Source organism: Bacillus rossius, chromosome 6 (genome assembly GCF_032445375.1).
Source record: "Bacillus rossius redtenbacheri isolate Brsri chromosome 6, Brsri_v3, whole genome shotgun sequence".
Classification (NCBI taxonomy): Eukaryota; Metazoa; Arthropoda; class Insecta; order Phasmatodea; family Bacillidae; genus Bacillus; species Bacillus rossius.
The window spans coordinates 57,493,479-57,507,639 of NC_086334.1; positions in this window are offsets into that span (position 1 = coordinate 57,493,479).

The window sequence follows — 14,161 nt, forward strand, 5'->3', positions numbered from 1 at the left end:
ATCAAGGCTTGATCCCTGTGCGTAGTCGGGAAGCTTACAAAGTCACGTGGAGTACACATTTGTACCACAAAAAAAAATTAAAGAAAGGGGTTGGGATTTATAATTAATGAATGCATCACAGTTGCTTATAATAAAAGCGTCGTTTTTAAGGCCACGCTAATTGAACTTTTAAATTAGCAGTTTTTTCGTTTATGCAAAACTTAAACAAAATTGCTTACATGAAAAGTTTATTCAATTAGTGGGGTTTTTCTTTCGGTCTCCATTCGATTTATATGAATAATGTAGTTGCCTTGAGTAAGATATACCTAGGTTTTTTTTTTTGCTTTGTGGCATAATTAATTTTGTATGTCTTGCTATTTTGTGTGACATCCACTTTATCAGTTTTTATGCCACGCAGGTGGCATGGATTTATCCCCTAATTTCCTGTCTGGTTTCTTAGCATCTTTCGCACTTGACCAATCATACTGCAGTTCTCTATCTAAGGCGCTTCCGTGATCACTATAATACTGTACTCGTACTTTTAACAAAATGCAATACATGTCACATTTTCAGCGTCTGTGAGATTGAAAGTAATGAATGTGGCATTAAGGTATGTCAATACTAAACTACCACATATAATTATGTAATATTTGGTGTAATACACAACAAAAATTATTGAAAATCATTTTGAATTTTATTTGACTTTAAATGTAAATATGTCGCACGACTGTGGTATTACAGTTGTTTATAGGTGCCGCAATGTAACCTCAACTTTTTTGTAAGATCTACTTCTGGCTTAGATCTACTTAATGCGTATTATGCATCTTCCGATTGAAAACATTTTCTTGTGGTAGTCACATGGCATTTCCTGCATGGCAATACTATTGTTAACATTTGGCGGAATTATACATCATGACCTGAAAAAATGTCTAAACCAGAAGCAGATATACCACAAAGGCTGAAATTGCCATGTGGTATGTAAAGCGTGAGTGAATATTCCACCACTGGATTTTTATAAGTTATTACTGGTGAAATAATCGTGTGTGTAAATAAATATTCAAACACTTCCCCTATATTTTTAGTCCGTAGGCTGACTTTGTAGAGGGAATGAGGATGGCTTAGTAATAAAACAACATCAACCTGACATTAAACACTCCCATCACGCTCATGCATGTCTCACGAGAAACTCGAACCCATGACCCCACCCTCCGCAAGCTGGTGAGTCTTCTACAGCGAAACGTATTTCAGCACTGTAATGATCCTTCTGACACTAGCAGAGATGACTAAAATATCCGTAATTTTCTGTACCTGAACCAAAATCTACTTCGTACAAATTCCCACCAAACGTCACTTTAGATGAGCACGTACGTACTGTGCTGTAAATGTTATATTATTTACTATATTTTTCATAACTGGTCATCCAGATATTTTTCGTAAGCCTATCTGTAAATAATAAGCGTGTGTAAGTATCGTTTGAGAATAAAAGTAAAGATCAGTACTCCACTAGTCCCTATATATATATATATATATATATATATATATATATATATATATATATATATATATAATACTTGAATAGTTGAAGTCGTTTACGTTTTATTGCACATTATAGGCAATTAACTTACGAAATTTCGATTTGAATTCGAAGTGAAGACATTGAACAATGAAGCCTCCCTTTAATCCACAGTCAAGTGAATGACATCGTAGTTGGTTTGGTTACATCTTGTTGTTGTATGTACTTGAACGTGGGGAAGGATACAAATGGCCAGGGACGCACTAACTTTCTTGAAGACTTACGACGAGCGAGCTACATATCAATATCCTACTATTAAAACGGCATTGTTCATGTTATAATTTGCTATTTGAATTTGTAAAAACATTGTTTTCTAACTTCTATTAATCCAATAATGACTATTAAATTAGTGAAAATACACAAATTAAGTGAGGATTTTTTTTTGTCTCGTGAAAAACAGTTTTAAATATTTAATACAATAAATTATTCAGAAATGAGCTGCCCTAAAATTTTATACGGACGGAATTGCGATTATGCAATAGCACGGTGCATTTCAAAACCACATATAATAAATATGGGCAACTGTGTTATCATTGCATGTTTCAGGAGAGTAAAAAAATAATTTGCAAGCTGAATAAAATATACAGTATGCAGCATACATATAATCATTGCAATATTTTTTTAACCTTTTATCATGATTATAATTTCACAAATATATATAAATATATATATATAATTATGTAATTCTAATAAATTTGCATTTATACTGATATTGTAGATACACACATTTATTATACGAGCATACTTCAAAACGGTTTCGAAGGTCACCATAATGAGCAATAAATTTCTTCGCTAGAAAATTTTCATTTCGGTAAAATTCTTATTCCTTCGAAACAAAATTAAATACGCCAACGTATTACAAAGTGTATTAAAGTAATTTTGAATTTTCTTTTCATTAATTTTTCTGTTAAAAAATTACTGTTCATTCCTGCAAGAAACATAAATCCTTTCTCTTACCACAGACATAATCTGAAACACTTGCACGACCTAAGACAAATCTTTGTACCTAGTAATCGTTATTCCGAAGGCGGCAAAGCATGAAGAAATCTACTTATAATTTATATAAGCAAATAAATTATTATTTTATATGTTATTTAGAAGTCATTACGTTAGTGTGTAGTTATTATTAATTCAGCAACAAGCCACAACATGTTGAAAATTATTTTTCACATAAATTTTTTTTACAGAAGCTGATCAGAGAATGTGCGATGTAAAAAGGAGAGAGAGAGAGAGAGAAACATGTAGGCTTTTAAATTGCGTTATTAGGTACTTTATCTGTTGATAACCTTTTTTAGGCATTCAAAAACAAACATACCTACAATATCTACAATAGGCCTACATATCTGTACATACAGTACACGCATATCTAAGCTACACATTACCTCCCAGATCACATCAAATACTTTTTTTTCTTGTTTTATGTTTGTCAAGCTGCAGTTTCTTCTTTGCATCTTGAATGTATGGCGGATCTTTGATGCTCAGCCCTCGAGCTCTCCGCGAATCTATTATTTCAGGCAGAAGACACTCCTTGTAAAATGTCTGAAGTTTTGGGAGCATTTTACTCAACCAAAATTCTCTACTTATTCTAACTTCGTCGATCAGTAAACCTGTAAAATAATCCATATTTTTAATATGAAGATGACTTGTGTTATGAGTGCAACTGAAACATACACAGTACTTGTAATTTATCAGAATAATAGCTGTTAATTGTGATTAACCAAAAAAATTCAAATATAATAATTTCATACTATATATTGGCCTACTATAAATTGGGTAAGCACTATTATTTTTAGATTAAGAAATATGAATTAAAGTTTAAGTGAGTTGTTTTATTATTTGTATGGCGTTATGTCCAAAAGACTTCACTGAATCAAGATTCCCCACTGCATCAAACATTCAAAGAACGTATTATTTGTGTAGATTAATAACTTTTGTCTAATTAGATATTCACTTATTTTAATAATAATAATAATAATGTTTGTGATTAGTTTCGTGAAGTAAATGCAACATTAATTCAAATATAACAACTCGCGTATAAATTATATAACTATAACTTGTTCTACGTCCTCAGATATATTATGCTAATGTATGTATATACTGTAGGCATGTGTGTATTCAGTAGCGTAAACTTATATTGCCGAAATGAAGAGCGATGCGACGCACATATGGTCCCGGTCCTACATTTTACTGTACACTATAATTCTACACTCTTCGCAATGCTGCAAAATATTTACAGCAATATAAGTTATTGTATATTAATATTTATATTTATAATATACAGACAACTGGAGCAATGTAACATATACGTTTAACGTTTAATTTTGTATGGGTATACTTTTTTCCTCCTTTTTTTAAATATGAACGCAACTGAGCGTAATAGATAATTACGTAGTATTCTGGCTGATTTACCAACAATACTTGCTTTGCGCAAATAAGGTGAAATCATTCATACATTGCAAAATAGTTTTCTCACTGGCCCTACAATAACTGTTATGTATATGTTGTCAGATAACACGCAGGCCCAATGTATCAATGGTTTGTAAGCAAATTTTTATTTGTCTGTACGCTCTCTCGCCGAGATTGCGTGCGTAATCACACTTAATCTGCTAAATATAATAAATATTTCATTTCTAAATAAGTATACGAATTCGATAGAGGTATTTTAATGAATACTACTTACTATGTTGAAGTTTGGAAAAAATATCCAACTTTACCGGTCCCTAGTTAAAAGCTATGACTATATTTTTCTTCTCCAGATATTGAACATTTTGTTTACCATATAATATTAATGATACATGTTTTCAATCATATTTAAGTCCGCGACGTGTATATAAAGCAGTTAACGAATGTTATGCTGAAGTTGTAATAACTTTGGCTATTCATTATAACTGGTTTATAATCAGTGTCACACAAATTGCACACATAGTAAACGACATAATTTTATTTGCATCGTCAGTAACATGGTAATATACACATATAATTTGGTGGCCCACACTGAGGTGATATGGTAAACCAGTTTGCAAAATCTGTTTTAGGGTCTAGGATTCAAACTGAGTATTGTCAAGAACGAAGGGGGAAAATATACCAGAGTTTCGATGTCGTGGTGAGTCACGACCTACAAACTGTAAACAGCTCTAGGAAGGCATTAGTACCGCCCCCCCTCCAGGCACCAAGGCAGCTACCTGACAGCTTGCCTCCCTTCCTGCCCCCCTCACCCAGCTAGCCATCGCTCATCAGAGATATTTGCCCCTGCCAAATTATTTCAATACAACAAATATAATATTATAGCTTTCCTATTACAGATAGATAAATGCGGTCTGAAATTTTTTTGATATAAATAATTTGCAGAATATGCCTTAATATTCATTTTATATATAAACCGGGCAGCCTGTTTACAATAGAGTATTGAAAAATGAACAAGTCGTTTAAAAACTATGTGAAAATGTTATTTAAATAGTGGGTATTAACGCAAGTGTATACCTGCATTATCTGCATTTTGGTTTTTATTTCACCTTTTTATCTTATTTAGTGCCTACATAAAATGTTATTTAGTTAACATTGATTTTCCTATACTGGCAAGATGCCAGCGCCCGACAATCCAACAGCCTTAAGGATAGGACGATAATAGGAAAAGTAGGAAACGAATGGGAGTGTTTCAAGTTTAATGTGCCTCGAAAAAGTCAAATCGATGGTTTTTCCAATCGAGTGGAAGAGAGATAGATGCGGCGCAAGCGTACAATGTGCGTAACGGGACACTTTTTCGTGCGTGCAGCCGGCGTTCATAGATTTATTAGACGTTGTCATGTCAAAAACGTCCTCCCTATCGAAATTTACAGACAGAATACCAAGGTTAGTTTCAAAAATGATTATCCACGTGCATCTTAAAGTAACATTTATCGCTGAAAACTGCAAACGTCTTCCCTCTTATACATAGTTTGATTGTTTATTATAAATTATCCAAGGAAACCTTTTTTCTTGACTAGTATAAAACGCAACGTGGCCATATATAGCAATGATATGGTGCTATCATGTTAACATATTGTTTTAGAAATATATAATATTTAATTCGCATTAATAGTTTTTTTTTATTTTGAAGCAACAGTCTGCCTGCTCGTCGTTTATAATAACATTTAATGTAACTCGCGGTGATGATAGACATGACCTGAGATAATATAGGGGACCTCAGCAGCAGTGAGTCTTACGTGGCAATGCACAATGTCAGGTTCAACTCCGAGTTAAATAGGGCAGATAGTGAATATCAACCACGTGTTGGGTGCCTGTCTCGAGTTGGTTAAGAGATCGGTTATCAGTCGACTATTGATTCGAAGTGCAACGCTACATTATTTTCGTGCACTCTTGTAAGCTACCGTTTCCAGTACCAAATAGGTATGTTAGTATTAGCAATTAGTAATTTGCATATAGCCCAATTTAAATATTTTATTGCTGCCTCTTATTTTTAATCACATGCATTGAAGCATAGTTTTTGTAATATATGTAACTTATTTCGTAAAATATGTATGTATTAGTTGTTTTCATATTTTTAACGGTAGTTGTTTTATCGATACTCGTTCTTTTTATCTCGAATTCAGAAAATCAAATAATTTAAGTATGTACGTTCGGTATTGAACTTGTGTTATTGAAATTATGTTTTAGAGTTCACCAAAGTAAATACGCATGCCATCAAATGCAAGAGTCCAGGCTTGTGAACTTTGGTTCGGGCCATCCGCTACAGATGGCAGCACTGTGGTTTCACTTTCCCGTTCCATTCACGAGGCTACTCCCTCCAAATGCCGTACACCGCGATCTCATATGTTGCACGTCGAAAAGAAGATGATTGTTATTAATCCCTACTTCCCTACTAATATTATAAATGTGAATTTAAGTTTGTTTGTTACGTTTTAACGCGAAAATTACTGAACCGATCATCATGAAACTTTGTACACATTTTCTTGGAGGTATTAGAAGTAACATAGGATACTTTTTAATGAGAAAAAAAAATTTTTACGAAATATAAAAAAATGTTTGTCAAAAAAAACTCAAAATCTAGCTACTTTAACGCCATTAAGCATTCCAGTTATGAAGTTCCAACCCTGAGTACTGTAATACCGTTGCACTGTATTATCGAAGGTCAAAATTCAAAATTCAAAATTATTTATTTTTGTTACAGAGAAATATACTCTATTGATTAATTTCTATTGTAATGATCTCCGATACTTATATAATGGCTTCAGAGCGAGCGAAGCCGCGGGTGAAAGCTAGTGTTGCTATAAGCATGGTAGTGGCCCACGGGGCAGATGGCAGATGCAGGTCCCTCGCGGCGCGGCCGTGTGACGTGGCAGGTCGCGCGGGGCAGACTGCGGCCCACACAGGGGTCATCTGTATTCCGGACGGGTCAAAGGGATCCGTGGACCAAGGAGGAGGGAGGGGGGTGTGGTTGGATCCCAGCCAGGAATGGGGAGGGGGGTGCAGGGGGGTGAGACGTGACAGAACGGTCGCGCGAAGGGGCCGGTGAGGAATGAATAATGGAGAGACAGACGCGACATATGAAAGCGGAGGGTCGAGCGAAAGGACAAAAACTCACAATTGAATTAAACAGATGTCTTGTTTTCGGAAATGGGGTCATGAGGGGAGATTTATGCCCCTGAGGAAATTGAAATTTTACCCCGCTCCGCCGGTGCGCTCCTGCTGCTTGGTGGGCCGGCGGGCCGGTGGGCTGAAGTGGACCGCAGACGTGGACACGTGTCCGGGGCCGCAGGAGCCGTTATCGTGGAAGTGTTGTATTATCCGGACCGGCGAGGCAAAACCCGCACCGCAGTGAACCCGAGGGTCGCTCTATGGGCAAAGAACGACTGTTTCTCTATCTGACATTGTGAAACAAAAAAATATTTTACAACACACACTATATTTCGACTATTTTCTACGTAGCCACCATGCAGACATAAACAGTAGTCATAGCGTAACACCAGCTTTTCTTTGCCTTCTGCATACTCAGTCACCGCCAAGTTGTCGGAACAGTCAATACCGTTTTCTTTCAGTTCGTTGTCTCTTCCATAGTGGTTCCTGGCCAAAGATTCCTTCAATTTGGGAAATGATGGTGGTCACAACTGAATGTAGACCTCTTCATCATGAACATTCGTTTGCCCGCCACTAAACCATGATGCAACGTTTTCGAACTGAAACTACATTAATCACCATACATGTGTATGGTTGATGAGTTAAGCAAAAATGCATATGAGTTTTGCCATATTCCCTAATAACTACGAAAATATGTACTTTATCATTTTTTTTTCATAATAAATAATTTAAACATGCAGAAATTAAAATCGTTGATCTGATACTTTATAGAATTACTTTTTCTTTGCTTCCAATTTTTTTTAACGATATTTTTCCTTTTTTCCCTTTTTCAATATTCACTCAATAAATAAAAACCTTATATATTGATAACTCAAGAATCTTCTTGACGACTGATGTTATATGTTTTTTTTTACACTTCATATTATTCCAATCAGTTAAATGTATGTGTTTTACTTGAGTTATTTCAAACATTATGAAAGATGAGCAAAATATATACAACAACCATTTATAAAAATTACAAATCAAACATGGTTTTTGAAACAAGTAATCATTAATTTAAATTGCATATTCTTTAACAAATTATCTTAAAATATTACAATTCCGTTTGTTTAAATTATAATATGACTTATCTTTACGATAAAAATATCAAAAATTCTTCTGACGTTCAATATAATACATTATTTTAACAAATTAAATAATAGCTTTATATCATTTTATCTCGATAGTTATATGTTCTACAAAGTTTAAAAGTAGGCATTTCATTTTCATTTTCTCCGGATCAATTGAAATGTTTAGTTTAAGTACGTACTTACAGTTTCTAAGCTTTGGCGCTTGTATAGATAAATAAATATTACAAAGGTCAGTATTTAGAACACCAAATCCTTATGAGGATAATAATATGTCAGAATTTCCGTGTAGAATGCATACCAATAAACAAAGAATAAAATATTGTGATTTTTTTATTTTAGAACGGAAAAAAAATTGTGTCTTCGAAGTGAAATTCTAAAGTTTTAGTCATTCAAAATAGATTACTCTAATGTTCCGGCACTGAGTCAGAACAATTTCTTTGTGATTGATGTATTAATTTCATCTCTGCGTTTCATGCTTCCTAATAAAAATTTACATTTTTGTGTGACCATAAACCCGCCCCACATTAAAAACTCAGTGCTAATTTAAGATGTCTCCCTGAAACTTTCCTAGCAGACTGAATCTTAGCTTCATGCAAGAACGCAGAGTTAAAATCCCTCTTGTGAAATGAGATTCGGAAACATGTTACTTATGGCCTATCGTTTAAATTAAATATTTTATATTAAATCTTAAGATTTAATGTTTTATTAAATATGCAGAGAAAATTTGAATTTAAAAATCAAACTAATGAATAGTGGTGTTCTGAATTAATACCTGCGGATGATAAAAATTTTATCGGTAATATCATCATCATCTAGAAGCACACCATTTTAATATTAAGTACATTAAGAACATGGAATTCTGTGTTTTCATACTGGCAATGCCCAAGAAATTCAGGTCTAAATTCAAGGAAACTTAACTCCTTAATTGCATGTTTCAACTGAAGTTTCTTTTTTTTAATAAATAATATTAATTATTGTTCAAGCCAAATCCAACTTTTGTTTTTTACCTCACTTTCGTAAGAAAATCACAATTTTAAGTGTTAACCAAGGGATCATAATCAGCCTCTATTACCGCGTGAGACAATAAAGACAAAAAATTTAGGTCGTTAGTAATATATATTGTTAGGTCCGAGGGTAAGATCCAGGTTGAGGTTTTGGATTTCAATAATGAATGTTTTATTTCAAGAAAACTGATTTCTAACTAAGACTGAGTTCTAGTAATACAACTTATAAATCTAAAAATAATCATAAATGACTAACAAAATGGAGAGTAGTAATAGTCATTCCTGCAATCTGGGCATGCTCGATCAAAATGCAATTGAAATCAATTGGAGAAAATGCAATTGGAGCAGTTGGAATACTTGGAGGACTTGAAACATTTGAAGCACTTGAAACATTTGGAGAAATTGGAGCAATTGGAGCATTTGGAGCTTTGAAGTACTTGGAGATGTTGGATAAATTGGAGCATTTGGAGATTTTGAGCACTTGGAGCTGCTGGCCAATAAGAGAATTGGAGCATTGGATATCTTGGAGCAATTGTAGCTTTGGAGCTCTTGGAGTAATTGGAGCATTAGAGCAGTTTGATCTTTGGAGCACTTTGAGAGCATTGACATTTGGAGCCATAGAAAGTTGAAGCATTTAGAATTGTTGGAACCAAAGTTGGATCCAAAGACTGTTGGAGACAATGACTTTTGGAGTCAATGACGGTTGGAGCCACAGACTGTTGGAGCCACAGACTGTTGGAGCTAATGACTTTTGTAGCTAGTGACTTTTGTAGTCAATGACACTTGAAGCTAAAGACTGTTGGAGCCAATGACTATTGGAGCTAAAGACTGTTGGGGCCAAAGACTGTTGGAGCTAAAGACTGTTGGGGCCAAAGACAGTTGGAAGCAAAACATTTGGAGTCATTGCATCCTACCGCATCTTGCGACCGATCGTATCCTACTGTTGATTCTTGATCGTTATTTCTGTAGTCAGGTCGATTGGCCTCGTGTTTCGGAGACATCTGGTCTATAGCCTGACACTGTACATGGCCTGGCTTAGTGGTCCGAAGATATTTGTTCTAAACACCTAACATTGTACAAGACCTGGTTGGATGGTTTTCCATGTATCAAAAAATTAGGCATAACGACAACGTATTTATTTCGTTGGACAGGTTACTTTTTTGAGTCTTTTTCGTAGAGATAATTATTAATAAACTCCACAAAAGTTAATGGGAAACATTATTTAAAATTTATTTTAAGTTTTAGTTAATCTTATTGCTGACTGTGAATCGTACCAAGGACGGGAATCCATCGAATCAATAATTATTTTAATGATTAATTTTTTGAAGACTTTAGGATTTTCCCCACATTTTTAGCTTAATAATTACATAATTTATATATGACAGTAAATTTTTCATCATCGGCTTACTGTAAACTGAAAGATGAGGAATTTAAGCCTCTTTCATAACTTTCCACCATATTATTTGAAATTCATATTTTTTCCATAAAATTAATTTTGTATCGTTGAAGTATCGAACCAAGGACAGGAACAGATCGAATAATCAGTATATTAAGTGATATTTTTGATGAATTTTGGAATTTTTCCTAAGTTTCTAGCTAAATAATTACGAATTTACAAGATGGCGCCCAAAAGTCAAGATAGCGGGCGTCAAAGTAATAAATAATTACTGCACTCTAGTGGCTAAAAATTAAACTAGCATGGCGGTAGCGCACTCTAGCAGATGAAAACAAGATGGTGGCCACCAACAGACGAAAATAAGATGGTCGCCTCCAGCAGACAAGAACAAGAATGCGGACATGAAGTCATACTAGCTGACGATATATATATAGTTTTGCATTAGTGGTGAGGGGTCAGTCTGACGGTGGCTTCCATAGCGGATTTATCTGTTGCCATTTACTGCCCGGGCCTACCGCGCATATAACTCGCTGTCCGCCATTCTCCGCTCCCACAGCCCCTTACCAGACATGGATAGAGTGCGCCTCTTCAAGGCGTACATTGTACCTATCTTGCTTTACTCCTCAGTAATATTTCCACCAAATAAAAACATGCTTCAATAAATTACTCAGAGCAACACTCGGGAAATACAAATATGTAACTAACACACAGCTCCATGCCCTCGCAGACACACAACCACCACGCTCACTTGTAATACAATACGCAGACAGATTCTTTAAGAAAGCAGCACAACACCCGTCTACACTTGTACGAAACATCGGCAAACACAACATCACCAGACCTCACCCTCATAAACTCATCACAGAATACCACCCAGGCAGGCCACCCTGACTGGGCAGTTCTCAAGAATCTTAACATCGGTCAAGAAGATCAGTGCAGTGCAACGGACGCCCACCACAGTGCCGGTGCGACGCACTACCAATTAACGCCGCCCATAGCGACATTGCCAGAAATTGAGTGTATATATATTGAGTTATCTATCTACCTGTATGCTTTTATCTTTTCCTCCCTTTTCTCAAATTTAATTAATGTGTATAGTGTATATGAGTGAAGAATAACTTCCATACCCCAAACATAGAGCCCCGGGGCTCCAGACAAAACCAAAGGTTTTAAACTTTTCCTTTGTATATACCGCTTATATTTTTCTGTTAACCTCTGTGAATTTTGTATATACCAGCAAAGTGTAACTTGTATTTAATAATCATGTATTTTTAGGCAAAAGAGCACTGTGTGCTGGCGTGTCTTGTAAACCATTGTCAAAGAACTGTGAAGTGTAAAAATGTATAGTAAAAATATTTTGAATTGAATTGAATTGTTGCCATTTTTTAGTCGAATGACCTTGTCGGGTTCGAACCAAAGACTCCATGATTATTTTTTTTATTAAAATTTAGTTAGTTTATTTTTATCAATTTTAAAATTTTCGCCGTTAAAATCGTATAATAATAAAGAATTTTTAATTTGGCGGAAAATTTTCTAAATGGTGGAGGTTTTATATTAGAATTTTATTTTTTTTAATATTTTATAAATTTTTTTCCTTGATTTTCTAGCATAAAAATTACGGTTGTTCAAGAAGGCGGCCTTAACAAAAAAGTGCAACGTTCCAGAATCCAAGATGGTGGATGTGATGTAAGTAAGGTATATTTTTCTAATTTTAGTTAAATTGTAACTAAGATTTTTAATTTTCATTAATAAATTGCATGTTTACTCTCGCCGGGAATCGAACTGAGGACTGAAATCGATTAACTAAAAAATTTAAGTAAGCAATTTTTTTTCGGATTTTTTTAGTCGAAAATTAAAGATTTTATGTTTACGATCAAGGTTAAGGTCAAAGCTACCCACCTGGGGCTTATTGGAAGCTTGCCATGGAAAATTTAAGCCTAAATGGGTATTTAATTTCTTTCAAAGCAAAAGTATTTTTAGGCATTCCGAATTTAGAATTTTTGAATTTTTAAGGGATTTAAACAGGAAATTTTCTTTAACAATGGGAATATTTCCCTCGGAATAAAGAAATTTCTAGGAATTTTGAGTCATTTTTGAGTAATTTTGAGTCCAAGATGGCCGCCGTGACGTCATCCGAGATGTAGGTTCCAAGGCAGCAGACACCGCCACCACCACCACCACACCCAGAATCCAGTCCCCGGACATACACTTATATACTACTACTGTACGTATATCAAACTGCGCTTGATCACTCATTCGTAAGTTGCGGCTGTAGAACGTAGAACCGCCGTCAATACGTCCTCCGCCCGAGTGGGTGCGGTGACCCCGTGACCACATCTCTCAAGGATCACCGGCGGGTCAGGAACAGTGAGAAATTCTCGCTATAAAACACTTCAACGGAAATTAGAGATACGTGAGAAGGCCGTCGATAAAGGTCGTAAATCTCTTTTCTGATGGATGTTGGGCGGCGTAAGGCCGCCTAAACTAGCCGGTCATCAGACCGTTTACATGATCTATACAAACAAGAAACCTATCAACTACGGGGGGAACGACCTAGAAGTCGTACTAACTGTAGCGTCTTCTTGACAGTCTAACTTTAACCTGCGTTATTAACTTATTACTTTTTACCCTTTTGTAAAGCAAATTTCCTTTTTTGTTCTATCAAACATATTTATACCTTTTATTGAAATTAATATTTAAGCCAGCTAACGTTTCAAAATATTTTAAAATAATCAAATATTACTTAAAAACATTTTTAAATCATTAAAAACGCTTTTTTGTGTGGAAATTATTAATAAATCGAACGGAGGGAAAAATTATATTTAAATGGATTTGGCTTGTATTCAAACAAAATTTGATTTCTGTAGTTTCCTAGTTTCTATGAGTAGTTTTGTGATATGCTTTTAGTGTTGTTTGTACTACCAGTTGACAAATCCAATATTTACAATTAATTTATATTAACGTGATTCCAACTCTTGAACAAACTTATGACAGCTCCAGTTATTTAACTCGTTAGCAAGAGTTTAATAAAATGACTAGCATTTTAAAACTCATAAATAATATTGAATGTTCATGTGGTTAATAGTTCATTCATCTACACGGTTTGCTGAAATATAATTTAGTTTTAACGGTTATAAAATATATATATGTATATGTATATGTATAGGTATATATATTAGTGTAGGATTCTTGCATAACTATATGAAGCCAAAAAATTCTTGAATAAAGACAACATTTGAAACATTTTTAGAAAAATTTTCATGGTCGTCCCTTTCTGAAGACGTGAACGCTTGTCGTTCGGACTTTGCATGTCATTTAAAAAAAAAAAAATGTTCCTCTTTGGAAGTAAACGAACGTTTTCAGAGAGGCAATCGGTATGTTTGTGTAGAATATTTGGCCCGCCTCAGAGTCGGGTTCCTGGTGGAAGGAAGTGTTCGCCCGGAGCGCTACGGGAGCTGTGGATGTCGTGTGGCGCCCCTGGCGGCGCCAGAGCGAACCACTACCG